Genomic DNA, 25,151 nt, shown 5'->3' on the forward strand with positions numbered 1-25,151 from the left:
AGATTGGCTTTCATCCAAGTTAAAAATGTCTACTCTTCAAAATACATTGTTAAGAGATTGAAAAGACAAGACATAGTCTGGGGAAAGGTATTTGTAAATATTTATAGTAGACATATCTAGAATATATATTTTTTAATTTTAAATCTCAAAAATAAGAAAACAACCCCATTAAACAATGGGCAAAATATTTAAAAATATACTTTACTAAAGAAAATATGCAGAGGACAAATATGCACATGAAGCAATGTTCAACATTGTTAATAATTAGGAAAATATAAATGAAAACCACAATGAGATACAATTACATATCAATTAGAATGGTTAAAATTCCAAAGACTGACCATATTGTGTGTTGGTGGGGATGTGGAGGAAATGGAACTCTCATATGGTGCAAGTGGAAATGTAAAATTATACAACAAATTTGCAATTCATTTTGGCAGTATTCTAAAAACTTAAACATATACCTACCATATGATCCAGCTACTTCACTTCTAAGTATTTACCCAAAAGAAAGGAAAGCATATGTCCATACAAAGACTTGTACATGAATGTTCATAGCAACCTTACTTGTACCAGCCCAAACCAAAAAAAAAAACCCATATGTCAATCAACAGTGAATGAATAAACGAAGAATGATATATCCATACAATGGAATACTCTTCAGCAATAAAAGGAATGAACTATTGATGAACATTATAGCATGGAGAAAACTCAAAATAATTTTGCGTGAGTGAAAAAAATGACACAAAAATGATTATTTGCTAAATGAGCCAACTTATATAAAATTCTAAGAAATGCAAACTGATGCATCCTAACAGAAAGCAGATCAGTGGTTGTTTGAGAGTAGATAGGAGGTAAGGAGGAGTGGAAGGACAAATAGCAAAAGTAATACAAATATCTATTAACCTCTATTTATTTCCTAGTAATGTTTGCAGGTAATTTGATGATGGTAATGGTTTTTTGGATATATGCATATGATTAAATTTATCAAATTGTATACTTTAAATATGTGTCGTTTTTTATAGGTCAATTAAAAAAACCCTGCAAACAAAAACTGATTAAAGATATGAAAATGATAATAAAATAAATAAACCTCTGGCAAACTGCATGAAATAAAGAGAATCAAGCAAACAATATGTTAGAAACAAAAATTAATATGTATAAAGATAGGTAGTATGAAAAAGGTTAAAATGGTAAATGAATAGTTTGTAATATAATAATAAGCCTGAAAGTACGTCAAATAGATTGCTTTGTAGAAAAACGTATACATTATAAAATTTACTTAATATTAATAGAGAACTTCACTAGATCAATAATTATTAAATACATAGAATTAATAAGAAAATCTCCACATCCAATCCAAAAAGAACCACACTCAGATTGTTTTAAGGACAACTTCTTTTGCCAAAACTTCAAGGAAGAAATTATCATTCTCTTTAGTTATTTTTTCTGGAGGACAGAAAAACAGAGAAAGCTCATTCTTTTATTAACATAAGTGGTAAAGTAAGAAAAAAATACACAAGCAAATCAAAATTCCACGTAATAGAAAAATAAAACTTTTTTAAAGACATTTCACTGTGACCAAGTAGGAATGGAACAATATTTTAAATATTAAAATTCTAATGACCACATTAAAATATTATTAGAAAAAATCAAGTCTTTAATAAAATTCAGTATATATTTATGATTAAAAATTTTAAGCAACTTAACGAAAAGGAGGGAGTATCCTTCAGCTAAACCATAAATCTATGGTTAACATCATACATAATAGCAAAATGGGGAACATTTCTTTTCAGGTAGAACAGGATAAGGATGTTTGCTGTCATTCTTATTGCTGAATATTGTGCTGGAGGTCCTAGTAAATTCAATAAAACAATAAAAAATGAGGTATAAAGATTTAAAAGAATTGAAAACTGTCAAATTTGCAGATAATATATGCACACAAAAATCAGAGTGAATGAACAAATTATTACAACTAATAAGAGGCCTTGTAATGTTTGTAGGATGCAAAGATTGACATGGAAAAACAAAATAGCTTTCTGGTGATCTTAAAATAACCAGATGGAAAATATAATAGAAAAGAAGAAATAATCATAATTTTAAGAAAAAGTGAAAGGCACCAATAAATAAACGTATTAAACATTTTTTGTAAGATTGTTATGTAGAAAACTACACAACTTTAAGGATAAAAGAAAAACTTGTATTATGGAAGAGATGTGCCATACTAAGGTTTGAAAGACTCAATATCATAGAGATGTCACTTCTTCCTAAATTCGTCTGTAGATTTCATGCAATTTCAATAAAATTACAAAATGGTTTTTCATGAAATTAAGAGTTTAACAAATATGGAAGGATAGCCTACACACTTCTGACAATGATTAAGAAGAAAGAGTGTCTTGCCCTCTGGTTATTAAGATTTATCATAGAGCAATAATAACTAAATCGGTGTTATACCAGCATAGGGATTAGACGAATAAACGAAGGGACTGGACTAAAGAAACAAAAAAGAAAAGGGAACCGAGATCCATATATTTCCAGTCAATGAGTTAAGTTCAGTTCTACCATTGATGGGAATGGTTTGCAGGAATGAGAATCCTGTAAGTATTTAATGCCTGAGTGACTACTGAGGAGTGGAAGGGATGAGTTTGCCTGGGATGCAGATGAGGAGTTTTTCACTGAGCTCCTTTCAGTCAGGACAATTTCTAGCAAAAGATAAGATTTTCTGAGTGCTCTAAAGAAAATCAGAAGGCTTAAAATCCAAGAACAGAAAAAGTTTCTGATGCTTATCCATGTGAGAAAAAGCATGTACAGATAAGAGGAAATTCAGATGAAAGGAGCAATGACTGTGACCATCTGGGAGGCAGCACAACTCAGTTAACAGCAAGGACTTTGGAGGCAGAAAGTATTTAAGTTCAAACCTTCTTCTACCACACACTGGCTGGATGACTTTGGCCGGGTTCTCTATTCTCTGTAAACCTTGATTGCTTCTTCTGTGAAATGGAGCTAATGATATCTCCATATGGTGTTGTGAGGATTATGTGAGCTCATGCATGCATGCAATGCTCTTAGCTCAGTGGCTGTCCCATGGCAAGGGTTCAATGAAGGCTCCATGGCAGCTTTCTAGGGGAAGACAAGAGGGAAGGTTGGCAGAGAGGAAAGAGAGGTCTGTCCTGGTCAGTGTTGCTCAGGGCCCGAATCAGAGAATGCTGAAATTCATGGCAGCATTTCCAAGAGGGTAGAGATGATTTTGAAGTACCTAACATATGTTGCCTTTATTGTTTCACTGTTCAAAAACTTTAATTCTATTTCCCATTGAATTTCAAGTTACTCTAAAGCAGAGACAGGGTTGTATAATCTTGGTAGTTTCTCTACCTGACATGCATACAGTGCTTTCTTATTGTTAAAAAGGTTGAGGTGGGCAGGACACAGTGGCTCATGCCTGAAATCACAGCACTTTGGGAGGTCGAGGTGGGCAGATCACGAGATCAGGAGTTTGAGACCAGCCTGGCCAATATGGTGAAACCCTGTCTCTAATAAAAATTAGTGGGGCATGGTGGTGGGCGCCTGTAGTCCCAGCTACTTGGGAGGCTGAGGCAGAAGAATCGCTTGAACTTAGGAGGTGGAGGTTGCGGTGAGCCAAGATCATGCCACTGCACTCCAGCCTGGGCGACAGAGCAAGACTCTGTCTCAAAAAAGAAAAAAAAAAAAAAAAAAAAAAAAAGGGTGAAATGGGGACAAAGGGTAAAAGCACCAGGGTCAACATTAGCATTCAAGATTCCCTGTAGAAAAATGATGGTTTAAGTGAGGGCTCATAGTTCTGTATTGGCAGTAATGGGTAAGAAATTGAATATGAGACTTGTGTGACTACCAGGGGCAGGAGACAGATAGAGGGAAAAGTGTCAGAACCCTGTAATGCTTAGATTGAAGGAGAGATGGAAAGAGAAGCCACCTTAATCAGGTTTTCCTTCTTGGGGAAAAAAAGGGCAAGATAGTGACACCAACCTACAACTAAAACGGAGACTGGAGAAGTGGTACACTTTAGAACAGTCATGAACAGTTTTGTCTCCACTCTATTTAATTTGATCTGGTTGCAATTTATCCACTTTTAGATGCTCATGGTCTGCACTTTCTAACTGCAAAAACATTTGTGGAATGTAGTAAGCACAGGTGCAGTGTTGCTTTTCACGAAAGTTTATGGTTTCAGTGAAATCCAAGTAATATAAATCTATTTACAGCCTATTTTGTCTCTGGTAAAATGTTCAATACTTATAATCATAATAGTTATCATTTACTCAGTCATTCTTATATTCTAGGCTCTGGGCTAAGTACTTCATAAACATTGTTTGTAATCCTTGAACTACATGAAAAGTGGGTATTATGTCCCTTTTAAAAAGGAGAGACCCAAGATTAAGGAATTTGCCCAGGGTCACCCATCCAATAATGAAAAGAGCAGAAAATCAAATTGGATCTGTCTGAGACTAAAGCTTGTGTCCTCTCAAGCACACCTGGCTAGGATGCCTGGGACATCATGGTCTTTGACCTTTTGGTAAAGACCCTGCATGGTGGTTCTCTTATTACTTGTATTTTACGCCATCGACCCATGATCTTCCTGACTTCTCTGTAAGTATCTTTTCCACTTATTTTGGAGCTCCTCTTTGAATAAATGAGCTTTGTGAATACAGAAGTCTTCCTTTTGCATCTGAGCAGGAAAACCAAATGGAACAGAACAAATGTTGTTAGTGGGATCTCTGTACACAATTTTTCTGCGTCCTGGCTTGTGATGGCCTTTTCCAGAGGCAGAGAAAGGGGCTTCTAGGATTTGGCAGTGTCGGGCAAAAAGACCATGCTGGCAAAAAAAAAAAAAAAAAAAAAGAAAAGGAAAAAAATCTCTCTTTGGTCTTCCGTAATAATTATTAAATTTAACTGTAATTTTTAGTAATTTATAATATTGCTTTGTCTTATGATGCTAACGATTCATAAAATTCAAACTCATCTAGGAGGGGTAATTCAATAATGCATTGGCAGAAATTTAAAAAAGACTTAGCTGGAACTAATTTTCTGGATAAAAGGAAGGTTCTGAGAAAAGGGACACAATGTCCACAAGGTTTATTAGGAGAGGGCTGAGAGAAAGACCCTAGGTGAGCAGAACTCCTGGGAGGGGCAAGCCATGCAGGCCACCTCAGTGCCACATCGCTGGTCACTGTGGCAACAGGAAGCACTGGGCTTCCAGGGGAAAGAGAGAGACAGAGGTGCGCAGAGTAGGCAGCTCCCCATGGGCCAGCTCTACTCTAACACCACTATCCCGTCTCCCTTTGAGAACTGCGTTTCTTCAATAAGTTTCATCCAAGTTAAGTAAAAAATTGAGAACAGAAAATGTTAAAAGCCAGAGGAATGGAAGGATCAAGAAGGAGAATTTGCAGTCCCTATTAAAACCTCCCTCTCTCCACACCTTCTTAATAGTTATCTGCAATCTCAAGAGCACATCAAACATGTACATTTTAATACACAAATCCTGTTTCACATACTTGTGAGAAATCTCAATGCCAAGGAGATGGGTAATGATTTTGCAGAGTGGGCATGAATAAGAATTAAAGCCACTAGGGCAAGGTCCCAGATCTGTGAGAGCCTACAAATAAATCTGTAATAATAATAATAACAAGGAGGCTATGGATATGATGTCAACTGAGTTCAGGGGAACCACAGGATTTACTAGTGTGAGTCTACTCAAATAATAAGAGAAGCCCGTAAAAATATTAAAAACTTAGAGCATAGACAACTTGGGGCTGCAGACAAGGATCTTTTTCATTTTTCTGGAACTGTGTAGACAGATCAGCTGGATGGTCTACATAAGCAGAGAAAACAGTTAAATGAAAGGTCCAGGCCAGACCCTCCATCACAGATGGCTAACCGGGAGAACCTATGAACCACCACTGCTATAAAGGACATTTTTTTTTAGCCTTTGAGTGAACCAGACCTGAAGTGCCCAAACCAAAGACATGAAACAAGCTTAATTTTTATAAAGATAGCCAGGAAGGCTAAAACCACAGATACCCGAAGGGATTCATTTCACTGGAGATGATTTATATTATTAAGAAAGTCTTTCCTATTATTATCTCAAATCCTTCCCAATGCAGGTATTCACATAGAATTAGGTAGTAGTAATTTAAGAAGAGCAGTTAGGACCCTGTCTTTGAAATAATCTTCCTATTATGAAGAGAAGAAAACTAGCATCAGTGTTTTTTTGCAGTCTTGTTTTTGAGCTGGTACATTCTTACATTCTTGTATTTCTAGTTACATGAAGGCTTTAAGTGAGAGAAAGTTCTCGTAGCCTCATTAGATTTGTTTACCTTGTTTTCTCTCTCTCTTCATCAGCTCGATAAGAAAAGGGACTTTCTATCTGTTTTGTTTAATGCTGTATTTCCAGAGCCTAGAAATAGCGCCTGACATGTAATAGACATTCAGTAAATATTTATTGGAATAATGAATTCGACTTTTACGATATCATCTAATTACTCTCCCTGTCTCTTATTTTACTCTATCCAATCTACCCTTATCTCTCCCAAGACCAGAGTAGTGTTTCTAAAACATGAATGCACTCTTCTCTCTTAAACTTTTCAAAAGATGTACACAGTGTAGGATAAGGCCGTTATTATATATATACATATATATATATATTTTTGACAGAGCTTCACTCGTGTAGCCCAGGCTGGAGTGCAGTGGCGCGATCTCGGCTCACTACAACCTCCTGCTCCTGAGTTCAAGTGATTCTCCTGCCTCAGCCTCCAGAGTAGCTAAGATTATAGGCACCCACCACCATATCCAGCTAATTTTTATATTTTTAGTAGAGATGGGATTTCACCATGTTGACCAGGCTGGTCTCAAATTCCTGACCTCAGGTGATCCACCTGCCTTGGCCTCTCAAAGTAATGGGATTGCAGGCATGCACCAGCACACCCGGCCCGTTATTTTTTAATAAGCTATTCAAGTGACTCTGTGATCTGGCGCCGGCTTATGACTTTAGGCTCACCTGTCACAGCTTGGCGCCTTCTGCACCAAGACTGCCGCTGTCCTCACTGATGAACCTTCCCTGCCAGGGCATTGTTCTTCCCCAGGTTTCTTCTTCCCTTGGCAAACTTTCATTCATCCTTAAAAACTCAGAAAGAATGTCACTCCTTCTGGGAAGCCTTCTCAGACTAACCCCTGCACAAAATTATTTACTTTGGTGTATCATATGCTTCTTAAGTGCTTCTATCATACTTATGATGTATTAGGATGCTGGATTTGTACGTCGGTGTTCCCTACTATTGCATTCCTTGCTGTTACCTCCATGTTAGTATCTTGGGATTCTGTAACATATTACCTCCATGTTAGTATCTTGGCCTACTTGGGATTCTATAATAAAACACCATAGGTTGAGTGACTTATAAACAACAGAAATGCATTTTTCATAGTTGTAGAGGCTGGAAAGGCCAATATTAAGGTGCCAGCACAGTTGGATTCTGGTGAGGGCCTTCTTTCAGGTTGCAGACTGCTGACTTCTCGCTGTGTCCTCACATGGTAGGAAGGTAAAGGCAGTTCTCCAGGGCCATGTTTATAAGGAAACTAATCACAATCTCGAGGATCCCACCTCATAATTTGATCACTTCCCAAAGAGCCCATCTCCTAATATCATCACATTGGTTACATGAATTTTAGGTATGAGTGACACATTCAGACCGTAGAAGTTAGGTACTGTGGCTTAGTCACTTTTGTACTGCTAGTACCAGTGTGTTTGCTACAAAATTAATACTTGATAAGTGTTTGGGCATAGAAACACCAAAAAGCGATTGTGTAATTACTGGCTTTTAATTTTTTAAATAAAATGTTTATTTTGTTTGTAAATCTTAGTGTTATTAAAAATAAGTTGATGATATTTGTAAGTTTTATCTATCAAGTACATGGTACACAGTCTACCTTCACAAGTCATTAGTCTTCATTATTTTTATTGTAGTAAAATATACATAACATAAAATTTGACCTTCAACAAAATTGACAAGAACAAACAGTAGGAAAAGGACTCCCTATTCAATAAATAGTGCTGGGATAACTGGCTAGCCATCTGCAGAAGATTGAAACTGGACCTCTTCCTTACACCATGTACAAAAATCAACTCAAGATGGATTAAAGACTTAAATGTAAAACCCAAAACTATAAAAACCTTAGAAGACAACCTAAGAAATGCCATTCTGGACGTAGGACCTGGCAGAGATTTCACAATGATGCCAAAAGCAATTGCCACAAAACCAAAAGTTGACAAATGGGACTTAATTACATTAAAGAGCTTCTGAATAGCAAAATAAACTATCAAGAGTGAACAGACAACTTACAGAATGGGAGAAAATATTTGCAAACTATGCATCCAACAAAGGTCTAATATCCAAAATCTATAAGGAACTCAAATTTACAAGCAAAACAAATAACACCATTAAAAAGTGGGCAAAGGAAATGAACAGATACTTTTCAAAAGAAGACATACATGAGTCAACAAGCATATGAAAAAAAGCTCAACATCACTAATCATTAGAGAAATGCAAATCAAAACCATGCTGAGATACCATTTCACACTAGTCAGAAATGGCTATTACTAAAAAGTCAAAAAATAACAAGTGCTGGTGAGGTTGTAGAGGAAAGGGAACATTTATGCACTGCTGGTGGGAATGCAAATTAGTTCAGCTATTGTGGAAAGCAGTTTGGTGATTTCTCAAAGAATGTAAAACAGAACTCCCAATCTACTCAGCAATCTCCTTACTGGGGTATATACTCAAAGGAATAGAAATCATTCTACCATAAAGACAAATGCACATGTATGCTCATCACAACACATTCACAACAGCAAAGACATGGAATCAACTTAAATGCCCATCAACATTAGACTTGATAGAGAAAACGTGATGTATATACATCATGGAATACTATGCAGTCATAAAAAACAATGAAAAACATGTCCTTTGCAGGGACATGAATGGAGCTGGAGGCCATTATCCTAAACAAACTGAGACAGGAACAGAAAACCAAACACATCATTTTCTCACTTATAAGTGGGAGCTAAATACTGAGTACGCATGGGAAGGGAACAACAGACACGGGGATTTACTTTATGTGGGAGGTGGGAGGAGGGTGAGGATAAAAAAACTACCTATCAGGTACTATGCTGATTACCTGGGTGATGAAATAATTCACCTAACCCCTGTGACATGCAATTTACCTATGTAACAAACCTACACATGTACCTCTGAACCTAAAAGTTAAAAAATAAAAGTAAATTACATAAAAATTCACCACTTTAACCTTTTTAAAATATACGTTTCAGTGGCATGAAGTACTTTCACAATGCCATGTGGTAGTCGGCATTACTCATTTCCAGGAATTTTTTATCATCCCAAACAGAAGGGCTATAATTATTAAAAAATAATTCCCACTCTTTCTGCCCCCAGCCCCCAGCAACCACCATTCTACTCTCTGTCTGTCAGGGCTGGACTACTCTAAGTATCTCATATAAATGGGATAATATGCTATTTGTCCTTTTGTGTCTGGCTTACTTCACTTTGCATGATCTTTTGAAGATTCACCCATGTTGTAGCATTATCAGAATTTTGCTCCTTTCTAAGGTTGAATTTCACTCCTTTCTAAGGCTGTATATTGCATTGCACATATAACACATTTTGTTTATTCATCTGTTGATGGACATTTGGATTGTTTCCAACTTTCAGCTATCATGAATAATGCTGCTATGAAGATTGATATATGAGTATGTGTTTGAGTCCTTGTTTTCAATTATTTTGGATATATAACTAAGAGTAGAATGGCTGGATTACATGGTAATTCTGTTTAACTTTTTGAGAAACCATCAAACTATTTTCCACAGCAGCTGCAACATTTTATCTTCATACCAGCAATGCATAAAGGTTCTAATTTCTCCATATTCTTGCCAACACTTGTTATTTTCCATTTTTAATAATAGCCACCCTAATGAGTATGAATCAGTGGCATTTGGATGGCATGGACATTTAGGTGTGGGCTATATTTATATTTTCAACTTTAAGCATAAAATTTGAGCAAAAAATTGCCATGCTTAAATTGTGGAAAAATTAGAAATTCACTGTTATTTATAAAACTATTCCCAGCTTGGGTATAGTTTTGAAACAATAAAGATACAATATAGGAGTAGAAAAAGAGGGGAAGCATGGTAATATTCTCATGACCTGCATACAGCCATTTCTTTTGAGTTAATAACCTTCACAATGTCATCCACAGGAACTTCCAAAAACATATTTGACAAATGTATGAAGCAGGATCATGCCAGTAATGATCTCCAGTGAAATTGGTTTCTTTCTTTTTTTTTTTTTTTTCATTAGTTTGAGCACTTTTATGATTTCAAGGATGGAAAAAAGCTTACCGAAAACCACATATACGCAAATACTGCGGATGTGAAAATATGCATAGAAAATGTGGCTTATTTTTATAAAACTTTTTTTACAGCATATTAAGGCAAAACCAATGTTATTGCAATATTAAAGTTCAGAACTTCAGCAATCTATTAAGGCCTCTGGAGGAACATTAGTTATAGCAGAGAACTCCAGCACTGTAGAGGGCTGCCAATGAAGAAAGATTGTTCTCTTGCAGATTTAACTCAGGGAAGCATTAAATAGGAGGAATTTTATAAAAGTGACTTTACAGCATTCTTTGAAGAAAATCAAATGCTCAGAATTGATTGATTCGTAGTAGCTTGGCCTTGTTGTTCTAAAATTAATCAGCTGCAGACAGTAATATTTCTTGGGAGAAGGAGTATTTCATGGAACAAGGAGTAGGAGGATGACCATCTTTTACATTATATGCTAGTACTATATCAGTACCATCATCCACAGTTGTAACATGTCTGTGAACATTTTACTATACAGTTACTAAACAAAATCCTCGTTATTATAATCCTGTGATGTAGGCATTGCTGAGACTGTCATCTCTATTTGGGCAAAGCGATTCCAAGACCTAGAGATGGTTAGTCTCTTCCCCGAGTTCACACAGCTAGTCACTAGATAGGCCGTGTAGAATAGTACAGAATGTATGGGAGAGAGACAGACTGAAGTTCAAATCTCAGCTCTAGCACTCTCCAGTTGTTTCCTTGGAAAATCTTTTTAAGATCTTTAAGTCTCAATTTCACTTTCTATGAAATAGGTTCTTAGCAGCTACCTCATATTGTTGTTTGAGAATAGATATTTAATAAGATGAGCTATTCTCTTCCCTTTCTCCCAGCCATGACCAGGTCAGACATCATTAACCAATACAGCACACTTTCCCACTGAGCATGGAGCAGCCTTAGAAGCCTTCTCAAGCTGGCATTCTGGACAGCTGTGCTATAGCAACTGATCAGAGTAGGCAGTAGACCTGGGACTTACTTGTCATCCCGGTCCTTAAGGTTACGCTCACTGCTGCCTATATTGGTCCTTTCGTCTGTCCTTCCAGAACACTCTTCATCAGCTTTTATTAACATCTTACATGAAAGTCCAAGACATTTTTTAGCTGGGTCTATTTTCTCAGAATTCTCTCCTTCTCCTTCCTCCCCTCTGTTGCTGCTAAGCAAACATGTTTCTATCTGACTGACTCTATCCCTGAGCCTGCAAAAGGCAAGCAGAGGAAAATAAATTAAATGGCTTAAATGGAAGAGAAGAGTGAGATGGGAAAAAAATATCCAGACCATCTTGCGTCTTTTGTCATATGTTTTCGAATTTTCTGATTTTATTGGCATTTTTCATTTGAGAAGTTTGGTCTGGTGACAGTATTCATTGAAATAGTCAAATCCCTCAGTCTGAAGGTTATCAGTTACACAAGCATTTATATATATAGATATATAAAGAGGTGCTAATAATATGTTCAGGGTCACCCAATGAGACATAAATGAAAGTGGTAGACAGCATAAGTTTGAACCCTTGATACATTTGTGGTTATGAAAGTAAATTTTTGAATTTAATATTTACACAAGTTTTTTGAAGTAGTCATCTCTTCTTTTAGATTTCAATCTTGTGATCAAAGAATGTACCTTTTAAAAAATATTTCAGGTTTGAAGTTTCATTTGTCTTGAGTTAACGCTGGAAAGAAAGCATGTGTTCTTCTTTGCCCTAATGCTAAACAAAGAAAATGTTATCACCTCCATCTCTCAGGCTCAAATGTGACTGAAAAAAACTTCACGTAAGCCCTGAAACAAAGCAAAAACAGCTCTCTCATTGGATTTAGCAAATATTTGGAAGCAACTGGCTTAAAAGCTTCAATTGAAGTCCTTCCTGACTTAGAATTCTTCTTGACTTGGTGTCAGTGTTCAGATTATGAAGTCTATTTAATCCCCACATAGTGCTTGGTCATCTTCAACCTTAAAACCATGCCTTGTGTTTCAGACTGTCTCCTAGATTCATTTGTTACCAAAATTTGTCCTGGGCTGCATTTCCTTCAGTGGCTCCACATAAAACAGATGGAAAGTGAATAGAATATTGTCTGAAGGTCTAGACATAATTAATAAGATTTGCCTCCCAAAACCTCTATAGTGGGATGTGGAATAGTGGAGACAGTGTACTGTATCAAAAGTTCCCCATAAATGGCTATAGATGTGGACTACCTGGGCTAGTCCTGAGGCTAACATATTTCATTCAGGCATCTCAGTGGATTCATGCCAATCAATGGAAGACCCTAAGAAGTCCCTTCCAATTCTGAGACCACATGTTAGGCTGCAGAATCCAGTCCACACAACGCTCTTTACTATTTGACCATTTGGCTTTTGCTCTACAGAGAACAGATCACCCCAGGGATAAGTAGGAAGATTTAAAAGCCTTGTTCTTTTTTCTTAAATGTCTTCACGAGCTGAAGGAACATTTAAAAATAAAAACAGACATTTGTTTCTCAACAGTCACAGTTCAAAATGGCATGTACAAGTCTCCCTGCGGTCATTTTTGAAACTTCAAAAGCTTTTCATGTTGCTTTTTAAACAGAAAAGCAATTTGGAAATAAAGGAAAGCATTTAGCATTCCCAAACAGTGACCCAGAGTGTTGGCCCCTGTAGAGCACTATCAAATAACCTCCTTCCACTAGGACAGAAGAGTCAGAGTGCGAACACGACACATGTTAAAAGACCCACTTTGCAGATGTACATTGATTCTGGCTATCACTGGGGAGGACTCTGGGGAAAATTAGGAAAGACATATTTATCTTTGGCATTTCCTGCACTGTGCCACGGTGAAAAAGAACATGGGTTTAATAGTCTGAAATGTGGATTTTAATTTTAGCTCCACCATCAAGCAGCTGAGGGACCTTGGACAATTATTTTAACCCCCTGATCCTCAATTTCTTCAGCGCTAACAGGAATTATAATATCTCCTTTCAATTTTTGTGTTAAATGAGATATATAACATAACTAGCACATGAAAGATACATAACGAGTGGTCATTTCTTTCCCCTGCTTTCTCCCCACATCCCCAGCTACTTAGATCTCCACTCAGGGCAGCCTTCGTGGGCCTCACTTGGCTGCATTATAGGGTGGCATTTCCTATTAAAATTTACCCACACCATGGTGTAATTGTGTTCTCAGATCCCAGCTTGTACCAGGTAGTCTAACCAAAATGTTCAGCTCTCATATCCTTACACTCAGCTCACAGATCATCGAAATGGTGCTGATGGGTTAACCTCTTATTCCTCCTAAGTAAGTGTAACATTTTACTTTTAACCTTTAGAAAAACAGTGTCTTAATGTAAAGGAATACCTACAATGGGGGGTGCGACTTCAGGCAAAGCAGGAATATGTGTGTATAAGGGGAATCATCTTTCAGTATTCACCCTTCAGATCACATAAACAAGTGCTTCCCTTCTGCTTCAACATACAGGGCTGAAACTTACTTTTGGTCCTCTGATATTAATGGTGACCTAATGGTAGAACAATAGGACTAGTGATGAAGTGCCTGTAATGTATATCTATAGGTTTCCCAAACTCTAGGCCTCTGCCTACCCTACAGTCTTGCAGCTGGAATCCTGAGGCCTTACCTGGAGGTTCAGCCCCACACAGAACCTGGAAACATTCCTGACTTCTAGCAGGGCCAATTGAAGGCATTCTGCCTGAGGAGCTCTCAGACTCTGCAACCTCTGGTCTAGTAGTTGGCTATGCTCTGGCTTGATATCAACTTTCAATGCTGACCTTTTCTGTTTTTGCTCCTCTATCACCAAGCTCCACACTACTTCTCCCTTTTAGTAACCAAATCCTTATTTGGTGTCTCCATGAGGAGCTCAGATTGTCCCTGCTTGGATATTCCAAGGCTATCTTCTCACTTCCCTTTCACCCAGTCCAACCCTTCCTCCTTCCTGTTCTCTTAGAAGCTAAGGTTCTGTGCCTGAATTCCATCCCTTCAATAAAGAGTACACTTGGTTTGGGATTTGTTGAGCTGCCAATGTCAGTGATACTATGGATTTGGTAGATACAAACAAGGAGTACCTTGTCCTTGCAGGAAAATGTACATTGAAATGGAAAACACAGCATAGCTAATGATGAGAAGTATTAATGTCAATATCAGACAGACCTGGGGCTAGACTTCTTACAGCTGTACTAGTGTTAGCAATTTATTTACCTTTCCCATGCTCTGGTTTCCTCATCTCAAAAGCTGACTTAACAGTTCTTATCTCATAGGGTTATTGCAAGGATTAGATCAGAAAATGAATATAGAGTAATTAGCACAATGCCAGAGACAGAGTAGACGCTCAAGAAAAATCAGATATTTTCATTAGTGTTAGCATGATGATTATTTAATAAGAGAAATGCATGAACACAAAAGAGAATGGTGGAACAATAGGACTAGAGACCAAGTGCTTGTAATGCATATCTAGAGGTTTCCCAAACTCTAGGCCTCTGCCTACTCTACACCCTTGCAGCTGGAATCCTTAGGCCTTACCTGGACGTTCAGCCCCACACAGAACAAGGAAACATTCCTGACTTCTGCCTATGGATCTCAATGCATCAAATAATATAGAAGGCAAATATAGGTATAGCTTATGCTCTTAAATAATTGTAGCCTCTAAAGTTTGAGAAAAAAATTGGGAGTTCAGTTGACATGTAGTTTCTATAGCAACCACATTAATAGGCAGCTGTAGTACATGCAAAGAGGTTGCCTCTAAGTCACGGAAGACATTTCCTTAGCAATGGAAAAGACAGCAAGACCAGACTCAGGAATAAAGGTTTTGCTTGGGGGTGAACTCTAAACACAGAAAGAACAAGAATGGGCATTGGAGGTATTTGAAAAGATTTGTCTGCCATTTCAGGTTAGCTTTTTACTGCATTTTGGAAGATGACATCCTAAACTTCCAGAAATTAAGTAATTCATCACTTCTAATCCCAAAGACAGAAACTATAAATTCTGCTCATGTATTAATCATGGCTTTTTATTTTCTATATTTCCTGATGTTTTGACATCTTGAGGCCTTGTGGATCTAGTGAAAAACTGACTGCCCCTCTCACGGTTAGTTAATTCCTAGGGAAAGCAAAATACTTACCTGTGAACACAGCTTTCATATGTAAACCAACCTATCCTGGATTCCCATGTGTCTTCTGTTATTGGACTTTTACAGTCCAGGATACTATCCCCCTGCCCTAAATCACACAGGGCTAGGTACAAAACAATCAGAGACCACCCCTACAGCCCAGAGCCCTCCCAAATTATTCAAACCACGCTGTCCTAGGCCTGCTCAGCTGCTTAATCTGCCTTACCCATTTCTTCCTGCAAAAGACACAATAAAGACTGTGCCCCCTCCCTCCTTCTTCCTCCTAATTGACCATGGTACTTCCATGTGGCCCTGCACAGTATCTGAGCTCACTCCTCTTGGACACTATGAAAAACTATCATTTCGGTGGCAACCATCTTATCTGTTGGCCTCACCATACCTGAATAAAAACAAAATCCTAGGTATACTTGAAGCAACTCAAAGCAAGAGAAATCTGTATTCAGAAGCCTCCAACTTCTGGCTGGATTATCTTAGCAAGGCTCAACTGTTTAGAGCCTCAGTTTCCTCATCTATAAAACTGAAATAATAATTATTATCTAGCAGAGCATGGGGAGAATTTATACGTGTGAAAGCACTCATCATAGTTTATGCTTACCTAATGTTTGCTCCTACATTTGTTTAATTACCCATTCATTCACTGCTATCCACCTGTAGTCTATAAACACAATTCAATTACTACCTTGTCCATCCTCATTAATTCTATAGTAAATTCTGATGCCCTTTCCAAGTGTATCTGTGGCTTCTGAGCACTGTCATGAACTCTCACTCTTTTCTTCACTCTGTGTGTGACTTCACTGAGAGCTCTCCCCTTGAGTCCCTTAGTTGATTTCTGCCACAGCTATTTTAAAGTCATGCAATTTTGGACAAGGCCAGTCTCACTGTTTATGCTGACATTATCAATCTTATCAAGCAATTTTGTCTACAAAAGGGGAGTCAAAAACCTTCTGTTGGGCAGAAAAAGAAATCACATTTTTGGCAGATAATTAGTAAAATAAACATGTGAAAGCTGTAGATAATTTGTATTGCACTACAGGCTTTGTGGATATTTTACCGCCTACGCTCCTCTAATTAGGGAATGGGGTTGATAAATGCTGAAGTGAAGAGAGATTCCTGAGACACAGAGCCAAATGCTCCAACTGGACTAAAATTACCAAGAAGATCAATTAAAAGAAGGAAGATGACCAGTGTAGCAAAGAGTATCAGGGTGGGGTCAAGTTTGAGACAGATGGCAAATGAGGCAACTTCAAGAGAAGACAGCCTGTCCCAGAGTTATTTATTGTATTCCTGATGAACAAGACTAAGGAGAAATCTGAACACTTGCAAGAACTGTGCAAAAATATCTGGCACCAAATGCAGGGTGGGATAAAGAGAGACACTGGCCTTGGACAGCCCAGACCTGGTTCACTGGCTCGGGCGGTTCTGCCAATGAGGTTCCCCATTTTAGGGATGGTGGACAAGAGACCACTGCAGTGGTGAAGGAAGTAATATTTTTAAAAATGTATAAATTATGAAGAGCTATATAAGAGGGGCTATTATCAATGACAGAATTGCTGTGCTTCAGTCTCTTGTTTGAAAGAACAAGTATAAATGTTTAAAAGCCCAGTTTCTGGAGTCAGATTAAGTAGGCTCAAATTCTAGCTTGGCTACTTGTTCTTTGTGTGAATGTAAACAAGTGGCTTGACGTTTTGAATCCTCAGTCTCCTTACTGCAGAAATCAATAAAATCATAGTGCCTACCTCATGGGCTGCTGGAACGGTTAGAGGAGGTCTGCATGCAAATCTCTTCACAGAGGTCCTAGTGCATAGGAAGCACTCAGTAAGTATTATATGTTAATATTTGCCCAGCCTCCTCCCGTGACTGTTGTAGGTATAACTGCAGGATTTTTCCAAGCGCAATGGTGAATACTCTCCTGCCCAAGCCTCTGATAATCCAGTGAGGTTTTCTCCGCGTTGAGTGGGTCTGTTAATGTTAATGGGGGTGCAGGGGGCATTGCGGGGAGGAGGCTGACTAGGAAATTCCTATTATGGCAACAAGTTCCTGTGGAAGTGGTGCAGTGCTTAATGTCATTGTTCTAATATCACCCATATTTGATATCGTTGTTTCAGATTTTGGCTCAGAGTCCGCAATTTACTGTTCTGTGGAGCTGTTGGACTCTTGGACCGACCTAAACATTTCTAGAGTGAGATAGGAATTCTACACCTTGCCTTGGGTAATTATTACCTAATCAGCAACTTAGTGAAATACTGTTTTTTGTTTTGTTTTGTTTTGTTTTAGGTAGTATTTCCACAGCACAGAATTTCTCCACACAAATTCACTTAAGCCTTTTGATGGCAAGCTTGAGGACCAAGTACCTTTTTGTTGTGCTTTGTTAAAACAATTCCCCTATTGTACGTGTCTTGCACGAGGCTGCTGTCAGTAAGCAATGCCTCTAGTCACCATTCAGCCATCTAAACATAAGACATTCCTCTGTACCAACTTTCACATATGTATCTCCAGGCTGTGCAAATATTAAGAGTAATCTGGTTAAATTATCTCTGACTTTAAAGGAGTTCTGTACACCATAGGATTTCATAGTCCTGTAACTTAACCCTTGAATTTCTCCAATAACCAAAAGAAAAAGGTTCTAAAAAGTGCTTATTACTTTTTTGTAAAGTTCTACTCTTTTCCTGCCTTTTCAAGTGCCCGAAGATCAACAGTTTGGCAATTAATGCAGTGCTCACTGCATTTTTTTTTTTTTTTTTCCTGATGGGAAACATACCCACTGTGAAGTCGATTGGGACAGCGTCTCATTTGAGCAGTTAAAGAGCCGAGGTCCCTGCTACCCCACTAGATAGAATCCTTTGTATATCTGTAAATAAGAAACCCTGGCATCTGGGGAGCTGGGCAAAGTATGGGAGTTGGGACATATACTGCGCCAGGGCCAAGCTCCTGTGCTGGATGGCTGATTGTATAAGAAAACCAGGCATCAACAGGGCCGCGCGGTGGCTCACATCTGTAATCTCAGCCCTTTGGGAGGCCGAGGCAGGCAGATCACGAGGTCAGGAGTTTGAGACCAGCCTGGCCAATATGGTGAAACCCCATCTTCACTAAAAATACAAAAGTTAGCCAGGCATAGTGGCAGGTGCCTGTGGGAGGCTAAGGCAGAAGAATGGCTTGAACCCGGGAGTTAGAGGTTGCAGTGAGCCGAGATCGCACTGCTGCACCCCAACCAGGGGAACAGAGCAAGACTCCATCTCAAAAAAAAAAAAAAAAAAAAAAAAAAAAAAGGAAAACCAGGCATCATCAATGCAAAGTTAAGAGATGGGAAATGGACTGATTTACTAGGCAACCGTTTTCTCTGTAATGAAGATTATAGTGCTCAGTGACCAAGTCATATCTAATGTGTTAATGTATTTTGGACACCAGAACACTAGACAGCTGTATAATTTTGGGGACTCTCAGGGTTATTTTTAATTGTTTATATTATTATCTTATTGTAACTGGTAGACAAGGGAATTCATGTCTAGGTACATTCAATATGGAAGAGTAAATTACTACAGTGCTCTGAATATTTCTAATAATTGAAAAACATTTAAATCCCCCAATTACTTATTTCAAAAATAGAACACCTGTAGAAAAGTTGAAAATAGTACAATGAGTCCCCATTTTTCCTTTCCTAAGATTGTGCAATATTACCATATTTGTGACACTCCTCTCCCTGTTTTATTTATATTTATTTATTTAAAGTATGTGGAAGTACTCACGCAAGGTAATGACACTTATTCCATATTATCTAATATGCTGTCTACATTTAAATTCCCCCAATCATCCCCAATATATATTTTATAGAATGTCTTTTTTAAATCAAAGATCCAACCAAGTTAGCATGCTGTATTTGGTTGTTATGCTTCTTTCATTTCTTTTAACTTAGAAAATTCTCCTCCGTTTTTTTCTTTTCTGCTTTTTATGATGTAGGCTTTTTTGAAGAGTCCAGGAGCTGTCATAGCGTGTCCCACATTCTAGATTTATTTGATTTACTCCTTAAGTTTCCATTACTTTGAAACATTTCTGGCAAAACTGCTACGTAGGTGATATTGTGTGTTTTGCTGCTTCTCATGAGGGGCCCCAAAATGTCAGTTTGTCCCTCCATTTGTAACAGTAATGCCTTTAAGGTTGGATTTGGCTGGGTTCTTTTAGGGAGCATTAGCATCAAGACTTGTGGCCACACCCCGTGGCGCTGCCCTTCCACAGCTTTCCATGAGGGCATGCCTGCTGATGACCCTGGGGACCAGGTTGGGTCATCAAGAAATAACCAATAAGATTGATTCTGAAGAAGCTTCCCTTTGGAGCCTCCAGTTTCATAGGACAGTCGCTGAGCCAGTCTATCCAGAGGAAAGCTGGATTGGTGATTGGCATGCTGCTGAGATCTCCAGAACTTCTTTATCCTGCCTAATTGAGTTTTGCACCCTTTGACCAGCATTACCATTTTCCCCACCTCTACCTTCACTCCCTCCACAGGACCTGGCAACCACTATTCTACTCTGCTTTCATCTATGAGTTTGACTTTTTTAGATTCCACAAAAAAGTGAGATCATGCAGTATGTCTTTCTGTGCTTGGCTTATTTCTCTTAGAATAATGTCCTCTAGCTTCATCCACGTTGTCATAAATGACAGAATTTTCTTCTTATTTAAGGTTAAATAATATTCCATTACATGTATGTTTCTGTCTATCTATCTAATGTATCACATTTTATTTATCTATTCATCTGTCAATGGACACTTAGGTTTTTTGAGTAGCCTTCCTACAGTTTTCCATACTGACTATACCAATTTACATTCCCACCAACAGTGTGCAAGAGTTTCCTTTTCTCTACATCCTCACCAACACTTGTTATCTCTTGTCTTTTTGATAATGACAGTCTTAACAGGTGTAAGGTGATATCTCATTGCAGTTTTGATTTGAATTTTTCTGATCATTAATAATCATCTATTGGTCATTTTTATGCCTTCTTTGAATAAATATTTATTTATCTCCTTTATCCATTTTTTAATACTATTGTTTTTCTTGCTATTGAATTGATTGAGTTCCTTATATATTTTGAGTATTAACCCCTTACCAGATGTATGGTTTGCAAATACATTATTTCATTCTGTAGATTATCTCTATACCCTATTGGTTTCTTCCTTTGCTGTGCAGAAGCTTTTCAGTTTGAGGCAATCTCATTTGTCTGTTTTTGCTTTTGTTGCCTGAGTTTTGGGGTCATGTCCATAAAATCATTGCCCAGACCCATGTCAAAAGCTTTTTTCCTATGTTTTCTTTTGACAATTTTATAGTCTTAGGTCTTACAGGTAAGTCTTTCATCCACTTCAAGTTTATTTTTGTGTATGTTGTGAGAAAATGGTCAAATTTCATTCTTCTGCATTGGATATCCAGTTTTCCTAACAATATTTATTTTTTATTTTATTTTATTTTTTGTAAGATGGACCTCATGCAAGAAATAATTTGGGGTGAGTCTATAGAGCAAAGTTTTTTGCTATAGAGCAAAGACTCTATAGCAAAATTGCTCTATAGACAGCAATTTTATTAGGAAAGTAATGGAATAAGTTATGGTTACTCCATAGGCAGAGCAGCCCTAACACCATTTATTGAAGAAAATGTTCTTTCCCCTTTGTGTGATCTTGGCATTGTTGACAAAGACTAAGTAACCATAATGTGTGGATTTGTTTCTGAGTTCTCTCTTCTGTTCCATTGGTCTGTATGTCGGCTTTTTATGCCAGTACCATGATGCTTTGATTACTGTAACTTTGTAGTATATTTTAAAATCAGGTAGCATGATGTTTTCAGCTTTGTTCTTTTTGCTCAAGATTATTTTGGCTTTTTGGGGTCTTTTGTGGTTCCCTATGAATTTTTTGATTGCTTTTTCTATCTCTGTGAAAAATGCCATTGGAAATTTGATGAAGATTACATCAAACCTGTAGATCACTCTAGGTAGTATGGACATTTTAGCAATATTAACTTTTCCAATCCATGAACACAAGATATCTTGCCATTTATTGTGTCTTCTTCTATTTCTCTCATCATTGTCTTATCATTTTCATAGTAGAAATCATTTGCCTTATTGGTTAAATTTAGCAAAAGGTGTACAAGAAGAAGAAAAAGCATTCCATCCCACTGGGAAGAATTCATCAGGATAGATTTGGATGAAGCATGATCTTCAAGTCACATGAATGTATGCAACAGAAGATGGGGTTTTGCCCTCGTTGGTTCTACTTGACAAATGTGGAACAAGCACAGCTGACTGTATTCATCCAAACTAGCACTCCCAGTGCTTCCTAAAGGTCTTAACTCCAATTAGGAAGGATCCAGCAAAAGGACTAAGTGGGAATGGGCTGCATTCGCAGTTTCACCAAGTGTGATATTAATATAATAATAAAATCTGCCATTTGTACCAGCATTAGTTCCTGTTGCTACTGTAACAAATTATCACAAATTTAATTGCTGAAATCAAAATAAATTTATTTTCTGACAGACCTGGAAGTCAGAATTCCAAAGTCAGTTTCACTGAGATAAAGTCAAGGTTTTGGCTGGGCTTGTTCTTTCTGAAGGCTCTTAAGGGAGCATCCATTTCCTTGCCTTTTTTAGCTTCTTGTGACCACTTTCTTCATCTTCAAAGCACATGGCTCCAGTCTCCGCTTCCCTCATAACATTACCCTCTCCTTTTCTGGAGTCAAATATCCTGTTACTTCCCTTTTATAGGGACACTTGTCATTTTATTTAGGACCTGCCCACATAATCCAGGACAATTTCCCCATCTCAGTATGCCTAATGACCTTTTGTTGCCTTTTTGCTGTGTGTTAATAAGAAAGAGCAGCGAATGAAGAGGCAGAAGAAGCCTCAGTTCAAGTTCAAGTTCTATTAGTTTCCTGAACATAGTTATTTCTTCATGTAAAAATGAAGTTGATAATAAAATCAACTACCATAAAAGTTGTTGTGAGAACCCAATGACACATACATGTGAAAGTGATCAGTAATTTAATCACAGCCATAAAGCCTCTTCTGCTGTATGCGGCACTGCTCACAGGTTCTGAAGATTAGGATGTGGCTATCTTTGGAGATCATTATTCAGCCTACCCCGGTACCTCACTAAGCACTTTCACATATATGTGTCTTTGAGTTCTCTTGATTTTTATGGTAGCCGATGTTATTATCAACTTCATTTTTACATGAGGAAATAACTATGTTCAGGAAACAAATAGAGCTTGAATTTGAATTGAAGTCTTCTCTTCTGCCTCTTCATTCACAACTCTTTCTTATTAGCCTGCAGCAGAAAGGCAGGGAAATGTAATGAGAGGTAAGGCTTTCCAACAAGTTGAGCTTTTGGGGTCATATCAGGTCAGTCAGGGGTCAGAATCTACGTCTGCAGTAGAGAGAATTTACTACAAATAATTGTTAACCAGATACAGGCAGTCTGTTTGGCATGGTTGTATGGGGCTATGAAAATGATTTTGCAAGTTGTACTCACACAAAGCAATCTTAATCATCAATGAGAAAATTATGATTGTTCTGTGACCCTTAACAATTTTTGTCAAAATATTAAAAATCTCTTATTACTAGTTGTAAATGTGTAGGGAAATGAAATGCATAATAAAACAAACATTTATTGGGGACACTATAAAGCATTAAAAACATGGAGATTTAAAATATTTTCTATCTTTCTAAAAACCTTTTCAAGAATAATTTGAACAGTGCTGACCTTCTTGTCTTATAATGAACACTACTGAGCAAACATGTTTTCTGTGCCTTGGCAAATTATCATACTCCTTTCTAAGTTTGGATCAGCTTTTAACATTTATCTTTCTTGCTTTCAAAGTCATAAAATATCTCTTAGAGTTTCCTTAAAGTGAAGTTTTGGGTTTTTTCCAATGTCCCTTTCTTTGGGACATTATCATCGTTTATGCCAAAACCGTGTTTCTCATTTATGTTACATTTCCTTTTCCTGGCTTCCTTGCACCACATATCCTGACTCTCTCAAATGACAGCAGGGTCGATGGTCTCACGGTCACCTATTTTTTTTTTTTAATAACTTCATTTACGTTGGGTTTGAATTTCACTTCCAGTGGTATCACTTGTCAGTTCTTTGCTGCATTTTCAACTTTGCGGGCCGATTCCCTCTTTTGATTATCTGTTTTTATAAAATGTTACGTGGGTTTATCACTGGGAGGCAGAGAGACAACACAACCATAAGCTCTGCTGTCTGTGTGTGAACTGAATAACAGATGCACAGTAAACAACAAATGGACTGGGGAAAAAAATGACGTGATTGGTCACTTATCATAATACACATGTATGCAGATTTGTGGACTTAAGAGAACAATAAAGCTTGTACTTTATGTAATTACTCACAGTTAACTTACCATGGTAACTGAAATTTGACTGTGTAATTGGGTGTACTGACATTATTTAACTAAACTCTTAAATTCATGCACCTCAGAACAGTGCAAAGTGAGGACTGCCTATATTTAAGAAGTGAAGAGATAAGAAAACGATACCAGGTTATCATACAGGCAGTAACTGCAGGAGGCAGCTATTACACATAGGGTTGGGGGAATAAAAGGAAACTTGGGTGTTTTTAAAGTTTAGAGACTTGGAGGAGGGGCCCATGGGAGCTGGACTGAGGCTTCTGAAGAGCTGCCATGAGGCTACTGTAACTGCTGCTACCAGTTAGAGAAGAGATGGATGCTGCAGTGACGCAGACAACAGCAGGTAGCAAAGTGAAAAGGGTGGGTCTCTTTCCTCTCCCTCTCCAAGCCTTGCAGCCTTCCCTAGAACCCAATTAGCAGAGCCTAACGCGGAGTCAGGTGATGAAGGAAGACTAGTTTGCAGACTGACAATATCACAAAGCAGAGAGGAGAAGGGTAGGCCTGAAGTTGAGACATGAAGCTGAATAACCAGGACAGTCTTACAGTCTCGGTCTGGGTCAGGATCCTTTCCCTGTTCTCCCTCCTGTAAATGTTTCTCCTCGTTAGTTCTGCAGACACAAGGCACCATGGAGAAGCTGCAATGGGAGCCAAGTTAGGAGCAGGCCCAGCAGTGGCAGGTGAGGTCTGCTGACCCTACTACCTACATGGGTGGCAACTGTGACGTTTTAGTTCTGCTTGTAGTCTTGAGCCCAGGAGAGGCAGGAGTGAAGAAGAGAGGAGAAAACAATGTATATGGTGACCTTCTAGGGAACAGGATTGCTGGAAACAGTGAATAGGAAGCACCGGCACTTGGCTAATCAGACTCACATGGTGCTGCACCTGAATACTGAAGTGTCACCGTTGAACACTTGTACTAAGTAGCCAAATGCCCAGGGCAGATTCTGGACTCTTCTGCTGAAATGCTCCAACAAGACTTAGTCCCAGAGTAACACTGATGTCCTTTCCCTGGGTCTTCAAGCTTTTACTCAGTTCTAATAGCCAACTATTCCACAGCCTTTCCTATTTACCTTAATAAGAATGCTATCTATTTGGATAGCACTTTGTGTCTTTCAAAGTATCAAAGTTTTGAGCTTGCTTATTTCATACAGCAGTCCTGAGAGACCTGTGTAAACAGGAATGTTATTAGCC

Source organism: Chlorocebus sabaeus, chromosome 4, assembly GCF_047675955.1.
Source record: "Chlorocebus sabaeus isolate Y175 chromosome 4, mChlSab1.0.hap1, whole genome shotgun sequence".
In the NCBI taxonomy this organism is placed as follows: domain Eukaryota; kingdom Metazoa; phylum Chordata; class Mammalia; order Primates; family Cercopithecidae; genus Chlorocebus; species Chlorocebus sabaeus.